Source organism: Dryas octopetala, chromosome 2 (assembly GCF_963921425.1).
Source record: "Dryas octopetala chromosome 2, drDryOcto1.1, whole genome shotgun sequence".
Classification (NCBI taxonomy): Eukaryota; Viridiplantae; Streptophyta; class Magnoliopsida; order Rosales; family Rosaceae; genus Dryas; species Dryas octopetala.
In genome coordinates, this window is record NC_141367.1 from 1,488,826 (window position 1) to 1,514,242 (window position 25,417).

The 25,417-nt window shown below is 36.3% G+C and overlaps 1 pseudogene; it reads right to left on the reverse strand.

Moving 5' to 3' along the window:
• Positions 1 to 8,730: 8,730 nt before the first annotated feature.
• Positions 8,731 to 9,079, reverse strand: LOC147292395 (putative lipid-transfer protein DIR1; annotated as a pseudogene).
• Positions 9,080 to 25,417: the final 16,338 nt, after the last annotated feature.

The window sequence follows — 25,417 nt, forward strand, 5'->3', positions numbered from 1 at the left end:
CCTCCTTCCTCTATTTCTCCTTCTCTTCCTCTTTTCTTTCCTCAATTTCAGAGGCTGCCTCATCTTCTTCTTCAAAAAAAGTCAATGCCATAAGATGCGTGGCCTTCTCCAAAAGCCATGATTTGGTCCTTAAGAGACCTCTTGTGCTTGAAATTAGAGCCACAAGTGCAATACCGAAGCTTCCCACAATTCTTCTCATGGGTTCTCCAATCACCTCTCACTGCAAAGGCCTTCCCACATTTTCTGCACATGAAGGGTCTGATGCCATGTTTTCTCTTGTAATGGGTTTGGAGGGTTCTGAAGTCTTTGAGAGGCTTCGACCTTGGGTGGTCAACGTTGTTTCTGCAACCTGGGGCAGGAAAGAGAGGGAGGAGGAGGTTCACCGGTGACGAATCCGATGACATCGGCGGCTGTGTGCAGGGTGGGTCGGGTATTGTGGGTGCTAAATTTATTTATTTTCTTTCTTTCTGTGTAAGGGTGTGGCTGGGTTGAAAAGCCAGAGAGAGAAAGGGAGGGAGGAGAGAGAAGGAAAGTGAGAGAGAGGTGGGGTTGGGGTGGTGCGGGGTTCTAAACACGATGGTGCTGGTTTTGGGTGGGGTGGGTGTGTTTTAGAGGAGGGATATTTTGGTAGTGAAAATAGTGTGTAAAAAGAAATTCCAAATTTTAGAAAAAGATAAGAGGTGTGTTGCAGAAAAATAGAGAAAATGGTGTGTAAAAAGAAAAAAAAAAGGTGTGCAAAAAATAGTAGCACTCATTTCTAATAACTTAAGAGTGCTGCTCTTTGCACACCCCTCATCACTTAATTAGTGATTTTACAAATTTGCCCCATTGTGAAAAAACCCTAAAACCCTCCCCCAACACACCCCATCTTTCTTCTCTCTTCTTTCCTCCTAAGTCTCACCCCATGCCTTGCCCAGCTCGCCGATCCTCTCTCTCTTCCTTTCCTCTCTTCTCTCTCCCTTTCTCCCTCCCAACCGTGCCTAGCCCAGCTCCTTATCTCTCTGGCTTCTCTCTCCCCTCTCTGGCTTCTCTCTCCTTCCAACGCAGCAGCACCCTCCCCGCAGCAGCACCCTCCTCTCTCTCTCTCTCTCTTCTCCCTTCTCTCCGCAGCACCACCCTTCTCTCTCTCTCTCTCTCTCTCTCTCTCTCTCTCTCTCTCTCTCTCTCTCTCTCTCTCTCTCCCCGCAGCACCACCCTCATTTCTCTCTCTTTTCTCCCCGCAGCACCACCCTCCTTCTCTCTCCTCCCCTCCAAATAGTAACTTAAAAAAAAAAGTTGCTGGTTCGGGGACCAGTGCCGAACCTAGCTGTTTCGTTCGTCAGTCATCCGCCGAATAGAACAAGATTGTTTAGCGGGTACCTGCCGAACGAAACAACCAGGTTCGGCACAGGTCTGCCCAACTTGCAACTTTTTTTTTTAAGTTGGTATTTGGAGGGGAGGAGAGAAAGGGAGGTGGTGCTGCGGGAAGAAAATAGAGAGAGAGGAGGGTGATGCTGCGGGGAGAATAGAGAGAGAGATGAGGGTGGTGCTGCGCTGGGAGGAGAGAGAGAAGGGTGGTGCTATGGGGAGGAGAGAGTGAGAGAGAGAGAGAGAGAGAGAGAGAGAGAGAGAGAGAGAAAGAGAAGAGGGTCGGTGCTGCAGGGAGGTGGTTGAGTGAGGGAAAGAGAGAGGGAGGGAGGTGGTCGAGTAAGGGAAGGGAGGGATGGAGGGAGGGGGAGGGCTGGGTGTGTTTTTTTTTGTCTGAGTTGATGGGGTGTGTTAGGGTGAGAAATTTTGTGAAATGAATAAAATAGGGGTATTAGGGTAATTGGAGGGGTGTGTTAAAGATAAATTTTAAATTTTAGAAGAGGGTAAAAGATGTGCAGGAGAAAAAAGTGTGCAAAAAGAAAACAAAGAGTATGCAAATAGCAGCACTCTAACTTAAAAAGGTAGCTAAATGTCACACCCCAAAATGGGGTCTAGCACTTTGGACATGTGGCAGGGCCACATTGGTCTTCAACTTCGAGATACTCTCACTAAACCTTAAGTAAGAATAGGCCAAAATCGAAGATCAATGTAAGGTTTAAAATTAAAAACAAACTAACTCCAAAACAGTGGATAATTTTATTTATTTTCACAATAAATAATCAGAGTGTATTGAAATGGACGCTTTGTAAAATGGTGAGTTTTTAGTTATTAACTTTTTTAGATAAATCAATTTGCAAGTATAAAGACAGACCCTTTGTTTTAAAATCAATAAACAAAACATCAAATAAAAAATTGAAATCCATTTGAAAGTAAAAACTTTATTTTAAATCCTAATTTTGGTGTAAACAAATCAATATATAGAAGTATTAAATAATAGGTAAGTAATTGAGTCATACTACTCCTTCAATAATCAATTCCACAGATTTCTTAACTAAAATATAAAAAGATAAATAGAAAAAGAATAGTAACAAACTCATCCATAATGAGATCATTTTCATCATCACTTGAGTACTCAGATTGGGTGGTGTTGGTAAGCTATTCCTTGGTGAATTCTTTCTACTTTCAAACCTCCATCCCTCGTTATCCGAAATGTCTATGGAGCTAACCATTCTTTTGTCCTAGAGGTTTTCTGTAACTTAACAAACTGTATAGGAGTGAGCATCACCAAAACAGCTGATCACACACTCAATTAGTCCAATAAAACTCAATCAATTCAATACAATCAATTCAATAACAAGTAGGGTATATCATTGTCTTATACCCATGCTGAAATGGCCTAGGCTCAAACATGTTCCTATTTAAAACATTCTTTCTTCAAATTAAAAGCATAACTAATTTTTAAAGATCAAAGCCACAATTATACCACATTAGTATAATCAATTTCAATGCTCAAAAACAAAATTACACATATATCAAGTCATGGCTATAATTCATATATGATTCCATGTTTTCGCGGGTTGGGTATGTTTAAACCATCATGCATCCATTTTTAATATATCCAACATTATTAATTTCATGAAATGCAAATGCATGTTTAATTAAATAACAATGCAAGCGTATCTTTTTCTCCAAGACATTGCAAACCTATCAAAGTTTATAAATAGTGGACTTATCGCCTAATTTGTAAAGTTAATTACCTCTATCCCTCATACCTTACTAAAAAGTAAGATCTAGATAGTGAGATATCCTTTCATTGAAGTAAATAAAAACCATCTACTTCCCCTCTAACATATTCTTAATTTTCATAACCAACTCTAGACGACACTTGTATGCATATCATTTAAGGAATTGAACCCAAGGATAGAGTAAGAACTGTACCCGTTCATCTCTAATTAGGAAGTCCAAACACGTACTTAAACCACATTAGTGTAAACATTCTTGATTCAATAAATATGAATGCTAATGTATACCTTGGGCAGTCCTCATGAAAGGCATAGCTGCCCTCAATGCTTCACATGTATATATGATACTATATAATCATGTAATGACAATTCAATTATATAATTAATTCATTCCTTTCACTAGTCATATAACATGCTTTATAACACAACTAAATATAAGGCAAAAGAGCAATTAAATACACAACCAAGTCCAAGTTTAAACTTGGATCCGAAACCAACAAATAAGGCCAAATTAACACACATTTTCCTATTAGTTTCAAGCCTCTTTTACACCTTTAAACTAGTTCTTAAACCTTAGAACTTTTAAGTTTTACAACAAGGTAGAAATCAGTTCCTAATAATTTTCGGGTACCACCAATTATGTAGGCTCTATTAGTTTAGGTCTAGGTGATCCAGTACCCTTTTAATGCAACAATAAAATAGCATGTAATTGATTACTTTCCAAAATAAACCAACCTAAGTTCATTAGAACCTTAAATCCTAGGTTTGTTTCTTTAAATTAAACTAATCATGCAGCCCTAGTGATTCAATTCTCAAGTAAATTTCAATAAGTCCACTTGTTTAATCCTAGAACAAATAGGTTAGTTTTTTCCACCTTAATCAGGCAAATTGAAGTCATCAACATGCATCCTAAATTCAATTTATTCTTGGTTTTAAAAGCAACTCAATTAACTAATATACCATTAACCAATAAATCACACTTCCCTTTAAAAGTTAATTACCTAATTCAAATCAAGCATGACAGCCAAGGAACAAGTTAAAACATCTAAGACAATCAAAACATCCATTTAATCCGAGACAAGTATTTAAGGAAACAAGCACTTTCAACAATATAACTAGAAATTAAATCATATTGAAACATAGAATTTAGAAAGGACTAGCTCCCCCTACCTCAATTGAAGCTTCTTGTCCTTGTGGTAATCCACCAAACTGAAAAATCAATCCCCAAACACAAAGGGAATCAGATTTCATATTCTCAAACTCAATAAGGGCTTTCTAGTGTTTTGATATCGTACGTATTGGCTAAGTTAAGTGGCATCCGAGACCTATAACTTATAAACAACCATCCTATAACCTCAAACAAGTTTTAAATCATGTATGCAAACATAATTAAAAGCTTAAAAATCAACACATAGGCCATGACATAAAAGAGGTATGCTGCAACCTAGTTTTTGTTGAAAAACATGGGGTTTTGACAACCCAAATTCCATTCCAGAAGTAAATGAACTCCCTCATGCTCATAGATCAATCCCATGGATGATTTGTGACTTGTGTGAACCAACAATTTAGGACAAAAAGCCTTAATATAAAAAATGGCAGTTTTGAGGTATATTTGTTTCTTTAAAAATGTAAATAGGCAGCACCTGCTTATTGAATTTTATAAAATCACACAAAACTAATTTGAATAATATTTTTCATAGGCAATCAGAAAACATACTAACACTCATGCATAAAAATTTTCAAAGCGCGCAATTGGAGTTGTGTAAGTATGGTTTTTGAAAGCCCAAAGTTCATATCAGAAAGTTGATTTTGCTACATAACCACTCTTCATGTGGTAAAAATGTCCTTTTTTGGTTCAATGCACCAAATCAAGTAAAACCAATTGGTACAAGTCCCCAATCAGTCCTATGATTTACTGTGACAATTTCGAGCATGCAAACCTCAAGAATTTTCTTTGAAAAAGCTGCAGAAAATAGGCAGATTTTTGGGGCAACTTTAAAAATGCATAACTCACTCAATATAAATGAGATTTGCATGATTCTTAGCTTGAATGAAATGTGTACATGTCTAGTTTTATGTACAAAAACAAATTTTCAAGATTTTATCCCGATTGGTACATAATCCAATTTTTATCATGCAAGGTCAGAAAATGCAAAAATAGCCAAACAAGATTAGGTTGTGAGACTCTTAGATTTTTCTTTGGATGCACTTAACCCTAACCATTCAACAAGGTTAAAAGGTATTGAAAATCAGACCTAAAGGGTAGGATGAGAGTTCTTACCAATTCTTGCTGAGTTTTTCAAAGAGCAATGCAGGCTGCAAAACTCTCTTCTTCTTCTCGGGTTGGCCTCCCTCTTTTATAAAAGGGTTCTTGTATTTGTTGGAGGGAAAATTGAAGAGACACTTCCTTTCTTGAGTGGGAAAGGTTTATGACAAGGCTCTTGGGCTGTTTGTTAGGACTTTTGGTTTGCTAAGAGGCTTCTAATAGGCTAGCCAATCCCTTAGGGCCTTTTTAATTGAGTATTTAGTCTAAGGCTCTAGACTAAACAACCCAACAACCAATCAAAGGCTTTTATTTAACCCAAGTCAATTAATTAAAACCATCATCACTTTTTTATTTGGTTTTCCTTTCCTCTTAGCCGAAAACACACTCTGGTCCAGCCCTAGTTATGACCTCCATGCCATGCAATAGCCATAATTTTTATCTCTTGGGTCTAGATTAGTCAAAGAAAATATGGTTTCAAGGTCAACTTTGCAACCCTTGATATTTCTAGTTGTCAAATCCTATCTCTAAACAAATATATGTCACAAACACATATTTGTACAAGCAAGAGTGTGGGTGTGTGATCCGAAAGGATCACTTGAGTGTCCAAACAATTAATATGTTATTCACATTAAGTGCATTAAAACAATTTTTGGATGAAGTATAAACATACAAGCTCTTGGCATTCCTTTGAAATTCGAAATCACCAATTGAATAGACAAAGATCATGTTTATAATCCAATTATCCAAGTATAAGTACGTAATTAGGTCAAAGTGTTGTGCATAAGTGGTCATTTAGTCCTTTTAGGCAAGTATAAGTGTGCATATGCCTTAAACTCGAAATCACCATAAACGTACAAGTGAAAATAAATATGGTTTAAGCAAGTGACATAATTTTAAATAGAGCATTTAGATAAATATAAATTCATAAACTTGTCTGTGTGGAATAAATCCACATTTGGGTTCAAAAGAAGTAACAATTAGTTCTAACTAATTTAAATTAGCCTAGTAACACCCTTAACCTAAAATCAATAAAATTTGGGGTGTTACACTAAATCCCAAGCAAAAAAAAAAAAAAAAAAAAAAGGTTCGTTGATTTTAGATACAAAATTTTAATTTTTTTTTATTTTATCTACTAAAACATTTATGTCATTTCACTTTAGATACTAAATTTTGAGTTTAGCTACTAACATTAAAAAACATGGTTCTAGCAAGCGCTCGACACTGTTCACTGAGCGCTAAGCACTCGGGAGACATTTTTTTTTTTTACAAACTCAACTGTGACTGTTGGACAGTCACAACTTTTTTATTGATTTGTTGTTTTTTCAGTGTTTGTAAGGCTCAAACTTTAATGTTTAGTCTATAGGATGTAGGACTTCATCCCCCAAGGCTAAATCAAAAGCATTAAACCCTTATAAACCTTAAACTTTTATAAATTTGAAACAGTCACAGAAGTAAACAAAACAAAAAACTAACGGAAAACCACCGAGCGCTCGGTGTCAAAAAATTTACCTTTCTTACAGATTTGTGACATAATCCAAAATATCTTGTTCTAAGTTAGTATCTAAATTAAAAAAAAAAAAAAATTAGTAACTTGCTACTCGGTGTCAAAAAATTAACCTTTCATACATATTTGACCTAATCCAAAATATATTGCTCTAAGTTAGTACTTAAACTAAAAAAATTAGGGTTCGTTTGGTAATGTTTTACAAAACGGTTTTTCATTTCACAAATTAAAAAAATGACAAAAATGCGTTTGGTTGCCATATATATTGAGAAAACAGTTTTTGAAAAACACAAAATAGAATTTTTAGTTTACGGTTTAAATTTAGAAAACGACTAAATGATGTTTTCAGTGAATTTAAAAATCATAGAGAACACGGATACAAATAAAAAAAAAATTTACAACTGAAAAAAAAATGAAAAAATGAAAAAACATGTAATTTGCACCTCCTCCCCACCTAGCTAGACCCATCTCCGGCGGCAGCCCTATCCCTCGCCGCTGCCCACCTCACCCATCTCTCTTCATCTCTCCTCTATTCCTCTATTTCTTTCTCTCTCTCTCTACCCATCTCTCAAAATATATACTTTGTAATCCCTCTATAGTTTCTAATTCTCGCTTCAATAAACAGATCAAGACTCTCCGTAACATCCATGACAAGAACCTCACGAGCCTTAACAACTCTTACATAGAGAAAATACATCCTTTCGATCAACGATTCATAGGTGCTTACAGTCTTGTCTTCATTAATAATACGGCCACCAACATATTTTGAGAATGCAAAATTTAATTTGTCATTTTCATTTTACAATACAAATTTTAGAAAATTGTTCTGTAAAATTATTCTATTTATATAATTGTTTTGCTGCTTTACTGAAAAACTATTGATATTTGATATTTAATTCTAATTTTTTAAAAACAAAAAAGTAGGTAAATCTCTTCTACAGTTTAGTAAGAGATTATTTTTCCTAATTTCTCGTCGGTTAAAAAGAAATTTGGAGTATAAATAGAATAGAGAAGAAGCTCAAGCTAGCCGTCAGACTGTCAAACCCTAATATAGAAACTCTAATATAAAGCAAGCAGAGCTGTGAGTGAGTACTGAGTAGAGCAGCATATTGCGATTGTAAAGGTGTCGTGGAGTGTTGTCGTAAATGGGAAGGAAGCAGAAGCAGAAGCTGAAGACCCATTCCCCAATGGCAAGCCTCGAGGCTGCAAAGGGCCACTCTAAGGCCGCTGCCATACTCATCTGCGAAGCCGCGCGCCTTAAGGATCCTTGAAACCTCTACCATGTACAAGATGGTCCGGAGCCCCGACGGTGAGGTCTTCGTAAGTATGTATCTCTCTCTCTCGCACTCACACTCACACTCGATATGAATGAATGAAGTTTGTTTTTTGTTTGCTTCGGTTGGCATAACATATGAATGATCCAAGATGACTTTTTTTCAATGCCCCGATTTGCAGAACATGATCAATGGCTATATATATATATATATATATATATATGTTTTGGTTCTGTATGGCTTGGCTACCGAAGCCAACCATTGCTGTTTTTATTATACATAATTTACGCAGCATTTGAATGTAACCACTCATACAATGAGCACAACCAAGTTTACAATTTTAATAGTGTTACAAGTGATGTCCAATATTATAACGTGCAAGAAATCATATAAACTAGAAGTCTAGGACTGGTAATGACACGAAACTATCCAACTTATATGCTTAGGATTTTAGCATTTCAATTTCAACTTTAATTATTATATGATCGATCATATCCTAATCACACACACACACACACACACACACACACACACACACACACACACCATGTTATTAATTAATTACATCTCTCTCACTTTGTTACTGTGTAGCTACCTCTAGTAATTGGCAGGATGAGGAAGCTTGCACTGGGCAGGAAGCTGCATATATTGCAAGGGTTGGGTCAATCCCTAGAGATGGCAACAGATTGGAGTTCTTGTAAGAGCAAAGGCAGCCCAAGTCGGCTTGCGATAGAGCAGAGCAGCATGTCGCCCAAGGCCGAGCAGGGTTTGGATTAGTCACGGCTGGTTCGCTCATCAAACCATACACAGAGTCATTGATTTCTCTCTTAGTTCTTCCGTGTTCTGGATCTTGTGAGCTCCAGTTGGGGGTTTTATATGGGATGAATTGAAGGATGTTATGATTAAAATTTCTTTTTTTCCTCCCATTCACTATCTTGTGGTACATTCTTGAGTTACTGTCACCATGATGAAGGTAATTAATGATGTTTGTGTCTTTTCTATTTTTTCTATGTTATAATAAGTGGAGTATTCTGAAAGTGTGTTTATGAAAATATGGAAGAGTCATTATCCTCATCGATAAAAAAAAAAAAAATAAATAAGGAAGAGTACGTCATTATAATTTAAGCCTTTAATTTATAAGCAACATCAAGGACTACATTGGGGGAATGGGAATGATCTTCAGTTTTGTAGGAAGGATCTGTCAGTGTCTATGAATGCTTTTTTGAAGACAAGGAGGGTGGGGGATATATTCTTGATTCATCCTATGTTATTTGTAATGATTCTTTGTACAGGTGATCATTTACTAAAAGTCTTGTCATTAATATATTGGGTGATAGCTTAGGTTCAAACTTAGAAGAGTAGCTGAACTGGGCGAACCTTTTTCTGTCTTTGATTTTTAGTTTTGTTTCTTTGTTTTTGTTATATTTGTTCTGTCCTTTTTTGTTGTTCGTTCTTTGTTTTTTGGCTTGCCTTTTGTATGGGTTGTGTTATAACTTGTATGTATATTCACCTGTTTGTATTTCTCAACATATTTTATAGATATGTATATATTTTTTAAAAATTATTTTGAAAATCATATGCATTTGCAGAGAAATATAGTTTGATTAGAAGCTCTGTAATAGTCTTTAGACAACCGACATGCTTTGGAATATTGACGCAACGTAGGTGACGAATCACAACATACACACAAACCCTAGATTTGTTGATTTCCTAGATTGGAAATACCAAGAACAAAGGGGTCTATAACTTGTTGATCCAAAGATTACCAAGTTGATAGAGGGTTTAGAGAAAAGTCTCTATTTTTATTAATGTTCCGAAAAATTGAGATTACAACTGGTAAAAGATATTTAAATACCATCAAACCCTAAGTAACTCTCGAAAGGACATAAATAGTAAGTTTAACAGCCAAATTAAATACTGAAAACAATAAAAGATAATTAAAATGTCCAAAAATTCGGAAAAAAACTTTAATTGCGATTTTGGCCTAACAAACAGCCTTATTTGGCCAAAAAGCGCCTTAGCTATTTGCCTATGACAGTGATTTGGATTCGCCTCGTTGTTCTCTTTTCGAAAAGGTATTGTGCGTAAAAATCAGACACTAGGAGCCTAATGGCCAGATTTGTGCCTATCACATTGAAGCCAATAATCATGCGCGATGGGTGCTACATCAAATATGGCAGGTTATAGTAAAGTTGAATAATAAAATCACTCCTTTGGCCAAAAAAAAAAAAAGAATAATAAAATTATACTCTTGACTGTTTATCTATTATTTCACTCTTTATCGTATGAGAGGTTTGTTTCTCTTGACTTTTCCTTGACTGGAATTCTGTGGTCATGCCTAAGTTTGTTTAGGTAGCAATGTATTGGTAGTAGGAATCAGAGATGTACCACTGGAAATGTTATATATTGTTCAAATCATTTATAGTTATGTCATGCATATATTTTAGTTATGTTAGTAGAATCTGTCATATTCATTTTATAGCCAAGAGTTTGAGAAAGTTTGAGAGTGTCCAACTCCCCCTCCCTCTCCACCTTCCTTCATACGCACAACGTAGTCTATCTAGTGAATTTACAGGTTTATAGGGAAGAGAGAGAAATGAGGGGAAGTCGCGAGCGGTGGAAGGGGCCTCTGGCGGTGGGGCAGGGTTCAGGTGGGGGAAGGGAGGGGTGGGGAAGAGGAAGGAAGTGGAGAGTCTACGCCAATGATTACAAAGTTTGGTAACCAATTTCTTCCAACTTTCATTGCACTTCATATTTTTCCCAAGGTCCCAATATACTTCTATATTTTGCTTACGAAACCTGAGAATTGCCATTAACAAGATTCCAACTTCTGCGGAAGACATACACCTCGTCCTTTGAGCTTACATCAACAATATATCATCTTTTTGATCAAATTGTGGAATGGGTCACTTATTCTAAGAGAAACTGTATTCTCTCTTAAATCTCTCCACTGATATGAAGGAAATGAGAACTTACAAATGTTGTCCATGGACAACAATTTTCCAATTCTTTGCACTTCCTCACAATCTTTATCCGTTCTTTCTAAACACTGGGTCCCAATAGATACAATGTAAGATCATGAATGTGAGTAAGGCATAAGCTTCGCCAGAACTCAGAATAGGAACATATTATCTACCACTTGAAAAGGCTTTCAAGCTTGATCAAGACCTGCAATCCAATAATTATTTGTTCTTTTCTCCAGTATGTCTGAGCAGCTGACACAAGTTCATGCTTATCAAGGGAAGCTGATCCTGCATCATTTCGAGGATAATTTTTATTCAATACTTTTATCCACTTAGCATTAGGGACCAAAAGAAGAATGATGATAGTCGTACTTTCAAACTGCCTCCACACTCCCATGTAACTAAAACATAAGTCTCCAATCTCTTTAAGATTTTCATCTTCAGTCCCACTCTCAAGGGTATTCAGATATTCAATTATCATAAGAATCTTTTCCTTCCAAGAATTCCAAAAGTAAACTAGTGATCTGATCGAAACTTATCTTTGGATAGCATCTCTTGTGAGTGATTTGTGTTGAGAGTAATGTGGAGCAATGTCCCACATCGGAAAACTAGAGTTTAGCATATGTGCTTATAAGTCTTGGGCCTCTCCACCCATTGCCAATTGGTTTTGGGTTGGATGCTCTAATTCTATCATGGTATCAGAGCTAGGTTATTCACGTGTAAGGCCCAACGGCCACACGTTCTCCCACGTCACCTAATACAATTTGTTCACGTGTAAGGCTCAAAATATCGCCACACGTGCGGGGGCGTGTTGAGAGTAATGTGGAGCAATGTCCCACATCGGAAAACTAGAGTTTAGCATATGTGCTTATAAGTTTTGGGCCTCTCCACCCATTGCCAATTGGTTTTGGGTTGGATGCTCTAATTCTATCAATTTGTAGGGTTACTTATCAGCTGTTCTTCCCATGTTTAATTGTTGGCTCTTGCAGAAAGATGCGGTTCCAAAATGTTTCTTGTGGATAACAATTCACCTTTAACGGTCCTATGTCTCTGAGAAGCAATCATTTGATCTCTCATGAGTACCAAGCTATTATCCCACTGAGTATGATCTTAGCTTTCTGTGCAAACAGCATGGTAGAAGCTTTTGTCTTCCTCCCTTCTTGCAAATTCCTCCTTCGCTTTTGTTTGAAGTTTTTTCACTTATGGGAAAACCTTGATGGGCCAACCCTTTTTTCCAGCCGATGACCAAAGTGATTTGGCAAGCACATGGAATATGGTCATCGATCCTTGATTCTTGTCTAAACTTTCCTTTGCTTGCAAGTTCATCAGCTATGGGGAGATCAATGTCATCCAAAAAGTTTCCAATCTCTTCTTCGTATTGCTGCTCATTAAATAAAATATAAAATCAGATAGAGAGACTACTTTCAGTTAGATAGAAAGTTTACATAATAATCAGATACAAGTAGAAGATAATTAATTAATTACATAAAAAATGACAATGAAAATTACAAGAGGAGTTTAAACGAGGACTCATCTGTTTAGATGAAACAACAGCAACAACAACAACAACCTTTCAGTTAGATAGATGTGTGTGAGAGAGAGAGAGAGAGAGAAAGAGAGAGAGAGAGAGAGAGAGAGAGAGAGAGAGAGAGAGAAAAGGTCTTCCAATGTTACAGAATCAACATTATCTTGATTCTTGAGTGAACAAAACTTCAAGGGAATCAAGTAAGAGAATAACAGAAACCATGTGCATGAAATTATGTTCCAAAATGTCTCTTTTTTCAATATGGGTACATAAGATACCAATGCAACATCGTAGTGGCAATGCGGTAGAAACAAATATTTCTCTGAAAAATTCAAGAAACTGTCCCACTTTTGTGTCCTGGTGGTAATGAGAAACATATGTTGATTGTAGAGATTTATATGAATGTGTTAATGACCGTAGTCTTGTAGCACTAAGTTCCTAGTCTTGTTATACTTACCCTTTACTGCCTTGTATTACTTGGGGATTAAGTCAAGCCCTTATCTTTGTACTCTATAAATACCTGATGTAAACCAAATATTTGTTCAATAAGAATCATATAATTCACATGGTATCAGACGCTTAGGTCTCTCTTCCTAGGTATTTTCTTTTTCCTTCTCACCCGCAAACCCTTGTTCTTGCTACCCCATCGCCTTCTTCTCCATCTTCTCTCATGTCGACCTCCGATAATTCCTCCCCCTCTGGTCCCAATGTTGCCACATTCCTTAAACTTATAGACTCCAATTATCTCCTTTGGTCGACTCAAATGCGACCCTTTCTTATCGGTCATTATTTATGGAAGTACATCGATGGCTCATCTCCGGCTCCTAGCAGGACTCTTCCTCCTGTTCCTCCCTCTAATGAATTTTTGGTTAATCCGGCCTATACCCCATGGTTTCAAAAAGACTAACTTGTTATGAGTTATCTCACCTCCACTCTCACTGAACCTATTCTTGCTATGGCCGTTGGTCAGGATTCTTCGAAGGCTGTCTGGGATTGCCTTCAACGCCACTTTTCTCAGCGGTCCATCGCCAATGCTGCCACCACTCGGTTTCAACTTCTTGGAATCAAGAAAGGCACCAAGTCTATTATTGAGTACCTTTAGCAAGTTAAAACTCTTGCAGATTCTCTTGCAGCCATTGAGCAGCCCATCTCTGATCCTGATCTTGTTACTACTACGCTTCGTGGTCTTGACTCTGCCTATGATATGCTTGTCACTACTATCTTCAACACTGATCCGCTTCCTAGTTTTTCGAACCTTCGCTCTTGAATTCTTTCCTTTGAGTCCCATGCTATTCGGCCTTCTTCTTCTCCTGTTGAGGCCTCCTCCCATGCTCTTGTTGTGCAGCAGCAACCTCGTCCTCCGCCGCCCCTTCATTCCCAATCACAGCAGTTTTTCTCTTCTTCCCGTGGTGGTGGCTATCGTGGCCGTGGTGGCTATCGTGGTGGTGGTCGTTGGGGCCAAGGCCGTGGGCGTGGTCGAGGTGGTGGTGGTCACTTTCCCTTTGCTGCTTCCTCTTATGGTCCGCCTTCTTTTGCATCGCCCTCTTGGCCAGCCTCACCGGGTCGTGGTTCATGGTCCTCTACTCCTGGTGTTTTGGGTGCTGCTCCTTCATTGGTGCCCCAACATTAACCTGAATTCACCATAGCAGCATCCATCTTGTCGAGCAGAGGTAAGCCTAGACCTTCTTCACACTGCAACACCTTAACACTATCTACGTAATGGGGAGTAGGACCTTTTGTGTATATGATGTGTGCAAAGGGATCTATGCTTTATATATATATTGACTGAACCTAAGAGTTCGAATCCCATAACCAAACTCATTAGGATATCCTTATTAACTTAGTATACTAATTCATTGTCCTATAACAACTAGGAATCCCTTTAGCCTTTATAAACCACTAACACTTAATCCATATAAGGCTGCATGGTGTAATCCTTATGAAATTTTCGGTATATGCTTGAATATATTGCAAGTTTCCTGCTGCAACTAGGTGACCAAAACCATATTGGAGTTAAAATCAACTCCAACATTCTCCCACTTGGTCAAATAGATGCACATGCAGTTTAGCACATCCCTTTAGTGCACAAAGAATTCCATTGAATTATGGTTCCCACAAGTCCCTTGTCAGAAATGAGTTCTTGCACAGAGCTTCAAAAACTTTTGGATTGAGTATGTTATCCTGAGCTTTAGAAACTAGACATACAAGCACTCATAACCACATGAAACTCCAACAAGACAATGTAAAAACAAAATAATGAATGTGTTTCTTGAAGTGTCACTCGAATGCATATAGAAATGCATAATAAAAATTCTACCATATCCTATATTACAAATCTGCCTCATGTCTCTAAAGAGACAACTATATTTATAATGCAACTTATATTCCTTATATGAAATTGTTATTCAGTAAAATAAAACCAGTCAAAACTGAAACATGCTAACCAAAACTGAACATCAATTTCATAAACTTTAAACCAGAAAAAATAACAAGCTGCAATTCCTTAAAATTATCCAAACATCCAAAATAAAACTTTAATTAATACCTAACCAAAACAGAACAAAGAAGAAAAATAGCAGAAACAACGATGCTCCCACTAATTCTGCAGATCAAAACTAGAAACCAATCCCATGTTAGCCACATGTTTATGAAATGAATTAGGAAAGCCTTTGTTAAGTGGGTCTGCAAGCATCATGTCAGTACCAATATGGTCAATCCGAGTATATCCTGACTTGACCTTCTCCCTTACCAACAAAAATTTCAAATCCAAGTGCTTAGTACTAGCTGACTTCTTGTTGTTCTTGGTGAAATCTACAGCAGCACTATTATCACATTAGATTTGAATAGGCCTTTCTATGTTTTCTAAAATCCTTATACTGGAAATGAAATTTCTCAACCATACAGCTTGAATGGTAGCTTCATAACATGCAATAAACTCAGCATGCATGGTTGAAGATGCCACTGTAGACTGCTTAACACTTTTCCATGAGACTACCCCTCCTGCAAATAGAAAAACATGACTGCTAGTGGACTTTTTAGAGTCTGGACATCCGACAAAGTCAGAGTCAGTGTATCCAATCAACTCTAATACATTGCTCTTTTTATAACACAACTTGTAATCCTTAGTTCTTTGCAAGTATCTCATTACTTTCTTAGCTGCCACCCAATGAGCCATCCTCGGATTTGATTGAAACCTTCCAAGGACAGAAATGGAAAAAGCTATATCTGGCCTTGTGCAGACTTGAGCGTACATTAAACTTCCCACAAGTGAAGCATAGGGTCTTGACTACATTTCTAGCTTATCTTGGTCAGTAATTGGAGCTTGTTTCTTACTTAATTTGTCACCCTTTCCTAAAGGCAAATTTGTACCAGTGCAAAAGCTCATATTAAATCTTTTTAGTACCCTATCTATATAGCCTTTTTGAGATAAACCTAGTATCCCTTTCTCCCTATCTCGAGTAATTGATCTCTATGCCTAACACATATGCAGCCTCTCCCATGTCCTTCATATCAAAACTTTTAGATAGGAAAGTTTTAGTGTGATTCAGCATAGTCAAATTAGTACTAGATAGCAGAATGTCATATACATATAATATTAAAATCACAAAATGTCTCCCACTGACCTTAACATAGATACACTCATCCACTTGGTTCTCAAAGAAACCAAAAGATTGAATCACTTCATCAAATTTAAGGTACCACTGCCTTGATGCTTGTTTCAAACCATAGATTGACTTCTTGAGTTTGCAAACTAAACTTTCTCTCCCTTCTTGAATGAAACCCTCTGGTTGTTTCATATAAATCTCTTTATGTAAATTCATCATCTATGCCAGCCATCATCACACTGACCACAGTGAAACAATTATCGATCACTTATGAGCAGATAAGTGTTTCACCTGTCATGTGTTGATCATGCAATTTAATCAATAAATTGTTGTTTTAGAAGATTTCTTGAGTTAATTAGGCTGCGAGTTTCTTGCTTAATTAATCCAAGAACCCTCCAAAACTTGATCATGTCTTTTGCAGATAATTTGACAGTAAACTTTAAGGTCAAAATTTATCTAACATGCATTTATATATATATATATATATAAACATGCATGCAGATATAAGATAATAAGATAGGGTCAATTAATTTCCAAAGATTTTGATTTTAGGATTTATTACTTGTAACACAAAGAACCATAGTGTTCAAAAATCCCAAAACCAAAAAACAAACATAATAATCTTGCTGCATAAAAACTGTTAGTACAAAAAAATATGACTTTCATGGCAATACAGATTTACACAGAGATATTTGATTTCAAGAATCATGCATATAGTGATTTTTAACATAAAATTCCCCACAGATTTCCACAAACAATCAGATTATTGATTTTACTTAATGTTTCTGAACATACAAACCATACTCTGATACCACATGTTGATTAGAGGTTTGTATGAATGGAACACTAACCTGAATTCACCATAGCAGCATCCATTTTGTCGAGTAAAGGTAAGCCTAGACCTTCTTCACACTGCAACACCTTAACACTATCAACGTAATGGGGAGTAGGACCTTTTGTGTATATGCTATGTGCAAAGGGATCTATGCTTTATATATATATTGACTGATCCTAAGAGTTCGAATCCCATAACCAAACTCATTAGGATATCCTTATTAACTTAGTATACTAATTCATTGTCCTATAATAACTAGGAATCCCTTTAGCCTCTATAACCACTAACACATAATCCATATAAGGTTGCAAGGTGTAATCCTTATGAAATTCTCGGTATATGCTTGAACTGCAAGTTTCCTGCTGCAACTAGGTGACCAAAACCATATTGGAGTTGAAATCGACTCCAACAACACAATCTTAATTCTAGAAAGCCTATCATGGAAGCAAAGCAATCCCTCCAACCAGTCTATGGTCCTAAGCACTTGGCTAGCCTTTTTACATACATGGTAATCCAAATATATCTTCTCCATGTCTGAGCCAACTTTGAATGGCTCCTTATTCCCAAATAGAAGAGTTTCTCACAGAGAATTATGAAACCTATAACAAGACTCTTTATTGATCACCATCTTTAGAAATTGAGAAGCAACATCAGTTATTGTAACTTCTGTAGGGGCACAAGTAAGAATCCTACGATTCATAGTTCGTGATTGGTTAAAAAGCAGAACAATTGTTTTAGTTTTTCATGTCCCAGGTAAACCTCCTATAAGTTCTACAGTAGACTTGGTAGCCCAATTCATCATTTGAAGGTAGGACAAAACAACTCCAATTTGGGATGCATCCAGTTCTAGTAATAACTTCATAACCGACCTTTATCGAAGAAACTCTGAACAGCCTGCTTTTTCATATAATAATTGTTCTCAGTCTGTAAGGATATGATTTTAAGTTAGTCTCAACAATAAATGAGAATGATGGGGCATGGAATATAATTAGATGAGAGATATGAAGAAATCTAGGCATCCATCCCAAAACCAATTGACAATGAGAGAAGTAGCCCAAACCCTTTATAAGCCATTAGCAAGGCCCTCACATTTTCAATGTGAGATTTTTCTCAACACGCCCCCGCACGTGTGGCGTCATTTAAGCCTAACACGTGAACAATTTAATTGGGTGACGTGGGAGCACGTGTGGCCATTAGGCACATCACGTGGATAACCTGCCCTGATACCATGAAGGAATCTAGGCATCCATCCCAAAACCAATTGACAGTGAGAGGAGTAGCCCAAACCCTTACACTACAAGAAAAAGATATTTGGGCGACGAAACTTTGGGAGACGAACTCAAATTTGTTGCCCAAATAGGTTTTGGGTGACAGAATCTAACATTTGTCGCCTAAACCAATAAAGGTTTGGGCGACCAATATTTTCGTCGCCCAAACTCACTTTGGGCGACGAATATGGTGTTCATCGCCTAAAGCACCTTTGGGCGACGAATATAGTGTTCGTCGCCTAAAATTACGGGCCAAAATGCTCTTGGACCATACTTTGGGCGACGAATATGCAAATTCCTCCCCCAAAGTCACTTTAGGAGACGAATCTATAGATTCCTCGCCCAAAGTCCAGTTCATTTTTTATGTGCATTTATATTTAGGTATAAGAATACGATGCAATTGTGTTTTCAACGATCCAAACTGTTCATTTTTTAGTTCCCTACTCAAAGATCATCCCTGCAAAAATTTAGCTCAATCGAAAATGTAGAAGTTAGGTAACGGTAGTCGAATTGATGAACGATCGTGGGTTTTCTAATGATAATTCAATGGCTAGCTGAATTCCGATTTGGCCGATTTTTTGCAGAGATGATCTTTGAGTATGAACATAGGAAATAAACGGCCCCGATTGTTGAAATCACGTTGTGGTCTTCACAATTATTAAAACAACAAGGTTTCAATGAAAGAGTTAATAGAATTATATTCTTCAAGTGTTGAAACTGTTCATTTATATGTAGATGGGCATATCTTGATCGTGTTTTCAACAATCCCAACCGTTCATTTTTTAGTTCCTTACTCAAAGATTATCCCTGCAAAAATTTAGCTTAATCGGAGATGTAGAAGTTAGGTAACGGTGAAATTATTTTATATTTGTATATATTTAAAATTATAAATATAATTTAGTAATTAAGTTGAAATTTAGAATCCTATTGTATATTGTTAAGAATACAATCTTATTATAATAATTTATTATATATATTTAAATACTAAATATAAATTATAAATTTGCAAAAAATGGTATTAATTAGGATCATACTTTGGGCGACGAAATTATTCCTCGCCTAAAGTGACTTTGGGCAAGGAATCTATATATTCTTCACCCAAAGTCACTTTGGGAGACGAATCTAGATTCTTCGCCCAAAGTCTAGTTCTTTTTTTATGTGCATTTATATTTAGGTATAAGAATACGATGCGATCGTGTTTTTAACGATCTGAACTGTTCATTTTTTAGATCCCTACTCAAAAATCATCTCTGCAAAAATTTAGCTCAATCGAAGATATAGAAGTTAGGTAACGGTGGTCGAATTAATTAACGATCGTGGTTTTTATAATGATAATTCAATAGCTAGTTGAATTCCGATTTGGACAAATTTTTGCAGAAATGATCTTTGAGTATGAACATAGAAATGAACTTTTTTGATCGTTGAAATCACGTTGTGGTCTTCACAATTATTGAAATAACAAGGTTTCAATGAAAGAATTGATAAAATTATACTCTTCAACTGTCGAAACCGTTCATTTATATGTAGATGATTACATCTCGATGTGTTTTCAACGATCTGAACCGTTCATTTTTTAGTTCCCCACCCAAAGATCATTCATGCAAAAAATTAGCTTAATCGGAGATGTAGAAGTTAGATAACAGTGAAATTATTTTATATTTGTATATATTTAAAATTATAAATATAATTTAGTAATTAAGTTAAAATTTAGAATCCTATTGTCTATAATTAAGTATACAATCTTATTATAATGATTTATTATATATATATTTTAAATACTAAATATAAATTATAAATTTGCAAAAAATGGTATTAGGGCCATATATACTTTGGGCGACGAATCTATAGATTCCTCGCCCAAAGTCTAGTTTATTTTTTATGTGCGAATTTTACTCAAAAAATTGGCAGGGTTAACTCGCGCAAAAAATTTCACACACTGAGGCGACGAAGCTGATTTCGTCGCCCAAAGGGAGTTTAGGCGACGAAATAGAACATTCTGTCACCTAAACTCCCTTTGGACGACGAAATCAGCTTCGTCGCCTAAAGTCTTTTCGATAAACACTCCCCAGATCTGCTTTTCTTCTTCTTTATTTATTTTTTTTCCTTCTCTACCCTGCTATGTCTTCTTCCTCTCCCCTGCTTCAACCCAGGCCCAACCATCCATCTCCCTCCCCGACTGCCGCCCTCCCCACCGAAATCCAACCCAGCTCCTCCTATTTCTCTCTCCCAGAAACCCATCCCCACCCCCTCCTCTTTCTGTCTCCCCGAAACCCACCCCCACCCCCATCGAAACCCTCCCTGGCCTTATCTTTCTCTCTCCCCTCTCCCTTCCGCCTCTCTCGATTCCCCACCAGCAAGCCCTACCCCGACCAGCAACCCCACCGGAACCCACCTGCAGCAAACCCACCCGATTGTGGGTTTTCTATTTTTTTTTTTTATTTGTGGGTTTTTCTGTTTTTTTTTATATTTTAATTTATGGTTTTCTTTCTCTCTCAGTTGTCACTTTGTATGTGGTGTTTTTGCTAACTTTATGATGTTCTCTTACATCTTTGGTTTATTTATTTTGATTATTTAACAAGCTATCTTTTGATCTAAATTGTGCTTCTCTTATTGCAGCAAATCCAATTCATTCTCTTACTGAGTTTGAAGCCCAATTGCAGATCCTCGCGTTGCTAGACAATGTATAATCCTTGACTAGTATGTTATTTTCCTTTATTTGTTAAAGATATTGGTTGGTGAACTTGTATATGTAAATGTCTAAAGTACTGCATCCTTTGCTTCTGTTTAGGCAATCTTTACAGTTGGCTATAAAGCTGTCCCGCATATTCACACTATTGTTGAAGAATGAGATTGTTGAGCTGCTAGAGGAAATTGATCCGATGATAAAGAAAGCTAAGAAGAAAAAAGCCTCTTTATGTGAAGAATGGTGCTGTTATTAAATGCCTGATTCAGGTTTGTATCATGATTGTTGCAAATATATCGTAGAGATAAGATTACATCCTTTTAAATATTGTGACACCTGCAGTAATTTTTTATAGTCATATCTTCTTTGTTGCTAATGATCACTGGATCTATTCAGTAGGTCAACTGTGAAAACTTTTCCCATAAAATTTCATCTTGTATTATTCACCGTAAAGTATGATCATGCATTCTTTGAATGCTCAAAGATTAATTGTTTTCAGCTTCATTTGGTGTAACAAGATGATAGGTCAATTCTAGAAAGTTTGAACTTTTCCTCAATATGATCATTGTTTAGTGAATTGGTTATAGTTTCTGTGTTTTACAGTGGTGAATGAATCAAATGCATAAAAATTTATTGGTTGTGATGCGTGGTCAATATCTTGGAACAACCATTCCTGATTTTGATAATCTTTTGTTTGATGGTTTAGACTGTAAGATCAATCTCAGTATTGGGGTTGAAACCACTCTTATAGTTATCCACACACACACACACACACACACACACACACACACACACACACATATATCTATATATGTATCAGGATATTTAATGAATTAAACATACTTGTTCTACAAAGACATATATGCAGTTGGAAACTAAAAGATCAAAGGAGCAAAGAAATTAAGTTGATGAAACTGGAGAGGCAGAGAGGTTCAGAGATAACATCGTGATTATGTAACAATGACATCCCTCTGCATATGGAGAAGATGATCATGACATGTGTACTACACGAACTTTAAGCAAACAAAGATGTCAATATTGGACCGACCTCGCTCATTGGTCAAAGCGGTTGTATAAATTTATTTATACATTTTGCTATTTATAAATTTTGTTAATATATAAATTTATTAATACATTTTTGTTATATAGTTTTTGGGATAAAAAAAAATTAAAATTAAAAAAAAAAAAAAAAACCTTAGGTGACAAATTGGTTTCGTCTCCCAAGGTCCCTTTGGGCGAGGAACTACAATTTTCGTCGCCCAAAGTATTTTAAAAAATAAAAGATAAAAAACCTTAGGTGACGAAATTTTTGTCGCCCAAAGTAACATTGGGTGACGAATTAAAATATCGTCGCCTAAAGTCGTTTTGGAAGACTAATTTGGTTCGTCTCCTGAGGTGACTTTGGGCGGCTAACCACATTTTCGTCCCCCAAAGTATTTTTGGACGACGAACAATTCCGTCGCCTAAACATACTTTGGGCGACGAACTTATGGTTCGTCGCCCAAAGTCACCTCAGGAGACGAACCAAATTCGTCTCCCCAGGTAGCTTTGGGCGACAAAAATGATACGGTCGTCGCCCAAAGTCTTGGGCGTCATGGTTTGGGCAACCAAAGTCTCGACGAACTGATTTTGTCGCCTAAAATCTTGGGCGACGAATCAGTTCGTCGCCCAAAGTGTTTTTTCTTGTAGTGTTATAAGCCATTAGCAAGACCCTCAAATTTTCAATGTGAGATTTCTCTCAACAAGAGAGAGTGAGAGAGCTAGAGAGTTCATGAAGCTTACGAATGAATTAGTGCATAGAAATACCTAGATATATATAATGTTTGGATTTTTGTGCATGTGCAACGCTTTGTTGGGGCAAAACAGAATCGTAGTAGGAAAATTATGAGGTTTGTACGAGGGAAAATGCATCAAATGACTTTTCATTCATGAAGAAGAGCAATACAAAAGGATGAAGTTTTTCTTCTTGCTGCAGAGCTGCTGCTCTTGCAGAGTTCTGAGCGTTTTTCTTAGTTCAAGAATGCTACAGACAACCTCCTATTTTATACTAGGAAAGCAGACTTCTAGAGAAATTTTTCTGGACTTGTTCCCAGACATTGGAATTCTAAAAAGCCTCTCTGACATACAGTTGTTCTAGTATACAAAACACTTAATGCTACTTCTTAAAATATTACGAATTAACTTCTAACACGCTTCCCATGTACATTCTTTTGTTAGGGGTGATATTCACCATAAAAAGTGATGCCTGAATGGTGTTGTTGACTTCAAAGTTTTTGGGTGCCTTGACTTTCAAATAAAGAGAAGTGCTATCATCTTCATTCTTATTTTTTGAAACATTAGTGACTGCTACAAAGGCACATAACCTTCCTACCCTTTGTAAATCAGAAACAGTTAAAAGAAAAATCCTCGGGCAAAGGTTTGTATGTTTGCTTGTCACAACCACTTAAATTGGAACTTTTCCAGTAGTTAACCTTTATATCATAGAGCTTAACAGGTCCGTCAGACTTTCTTTCTTCACAAGACACCACTTTCGCAAATGGTGCTTAATTGGTACATTATTTCCATACTTGAATGCACTTGTGCTCGAGTTTTGTGAACTGACTCGAAATAGTGTTGAACACTGAAATGAAAGAGGAATCATTTCCACCTAGCAAATAAAGTTTAGGAATAAGTATTAATTGTGAGAAGGAGAAGCAAGTAGTATTCTAAGATAAATTAAAGCTATAGAGATAACATTTCATTTGAAGATGATAACAACTCAAATAGTTTGTATTCAAAGTCCTTAATTAGAAAAGCATATTAATCACACTACTACAAAATTGTCGATATTTATCAGTTGTGGACTGATATCTAATTGGGTAGCCATCCGATATAGCGAGTCGTGATATCTAATGTTCATATTTTAGATATAAGTTTTAAACTGATTTGTAAACATTGTTTATATATCCTTTTTTTTTTTTTCAACCTGATGTCCTAAATACAAAATGAATATTCGATTTGATATTATTTCTGACATCTGTAAAATCTGAGTATCAATAGTTCTGGTCAATAGATATCGTATTTGATACTAATACTGACCTATAACCCAGTATCAATATCAGGTTTGAGGTAGAGTATGATATAAAACCATGGTATTAATATTAGATCTATGGTAGAATCTAATATACATAATCTTGATATCAATATCAAGTATGGAATAGATCCTGACATCTAAACATTGTTTTTATATCAGATCTGAGAAAGAATCTGATATCAAAGCGTTATAAAATATCAATTATTAGTCCAAAACTGATATCGTTTAGTATGTCGGTTTCACAAAAACAATTGGAATACAATTTGCTATAGCAGTTTTTTTTCACCTAAAAAAGGATATCAATACATAAATTTGAGCATGTACATAAATTTGGCCATAAATTTGTGCAGCCATAAAATCTTCCATTCTTATTCCATATATTTCAATAATCACCAATAACAATATTCAAAGCTGCCTACAAATATCCAACAAGGTAACCATATATATATTTTTTGTTTTGTAGAGGTCTAAACATACCACCAGCCTAATAACTAAGGCAATATTGTCTAAACCCTGCATGTTAAGACCTTTACAAAACCAAAACAAGTTGTAATTAATGTACCAAACGCTGCCCACATGTACAAAATAGCATGGCAGCACCTAGCCTAATTAATCTGCAAATCAACACTATGTCTAGCTAGCTAGCTAGTTCTATCTTCAATTCTGCCATCCTTTACAAAATATTCATGGCAACATGTATGATCTAATTAAAAGCACCAAATCTTCAATCTTCTTCCATGCTTTACAAAAAATGAGCATGCACGACAGCTTTCTTCTATCCACAAAAAAGGCAAAACGCACACTACCTACTAGTCGGTCTAAAGATAATTGTTCAGAAAATCTCCCCATTCCACACGCACCTCATCTATTTGATCTTGTGTGTATCCGCTTCACTTGGTCTTCATATTGGACCACTGAAAACATCAAAGAAACATATATTCTTAAATTTAATCACAAATTCATTGATCTCATAAGTTCTATATACTGAATACATGCATGCCTTATTAATCTCAATTTTCAACTAAACATGCATATGCATAAAGAATAAAAACAAGTCAGAGTAGTTGAATGAAACTACACAGCACTACAAAATGAGTTGCTGCCTAACAACCCTCCTATTTCCCTGCTTCATGCATATGTGTGCTTTTAAGAAAATTGCTTATCCTTGCAAAGAGACCACACTATAAGAAAAGCACCAAATCCTTGTCCCTGTAGCTGCAACCCTGTTTCAAATTAAAAATATATAGTAATCATATGACACAAAGCACCAGAGGTTCTCTACTCGAACTCTCACATTTCAAATCTCTCTCTCTCAAACATCAAAGATACAGT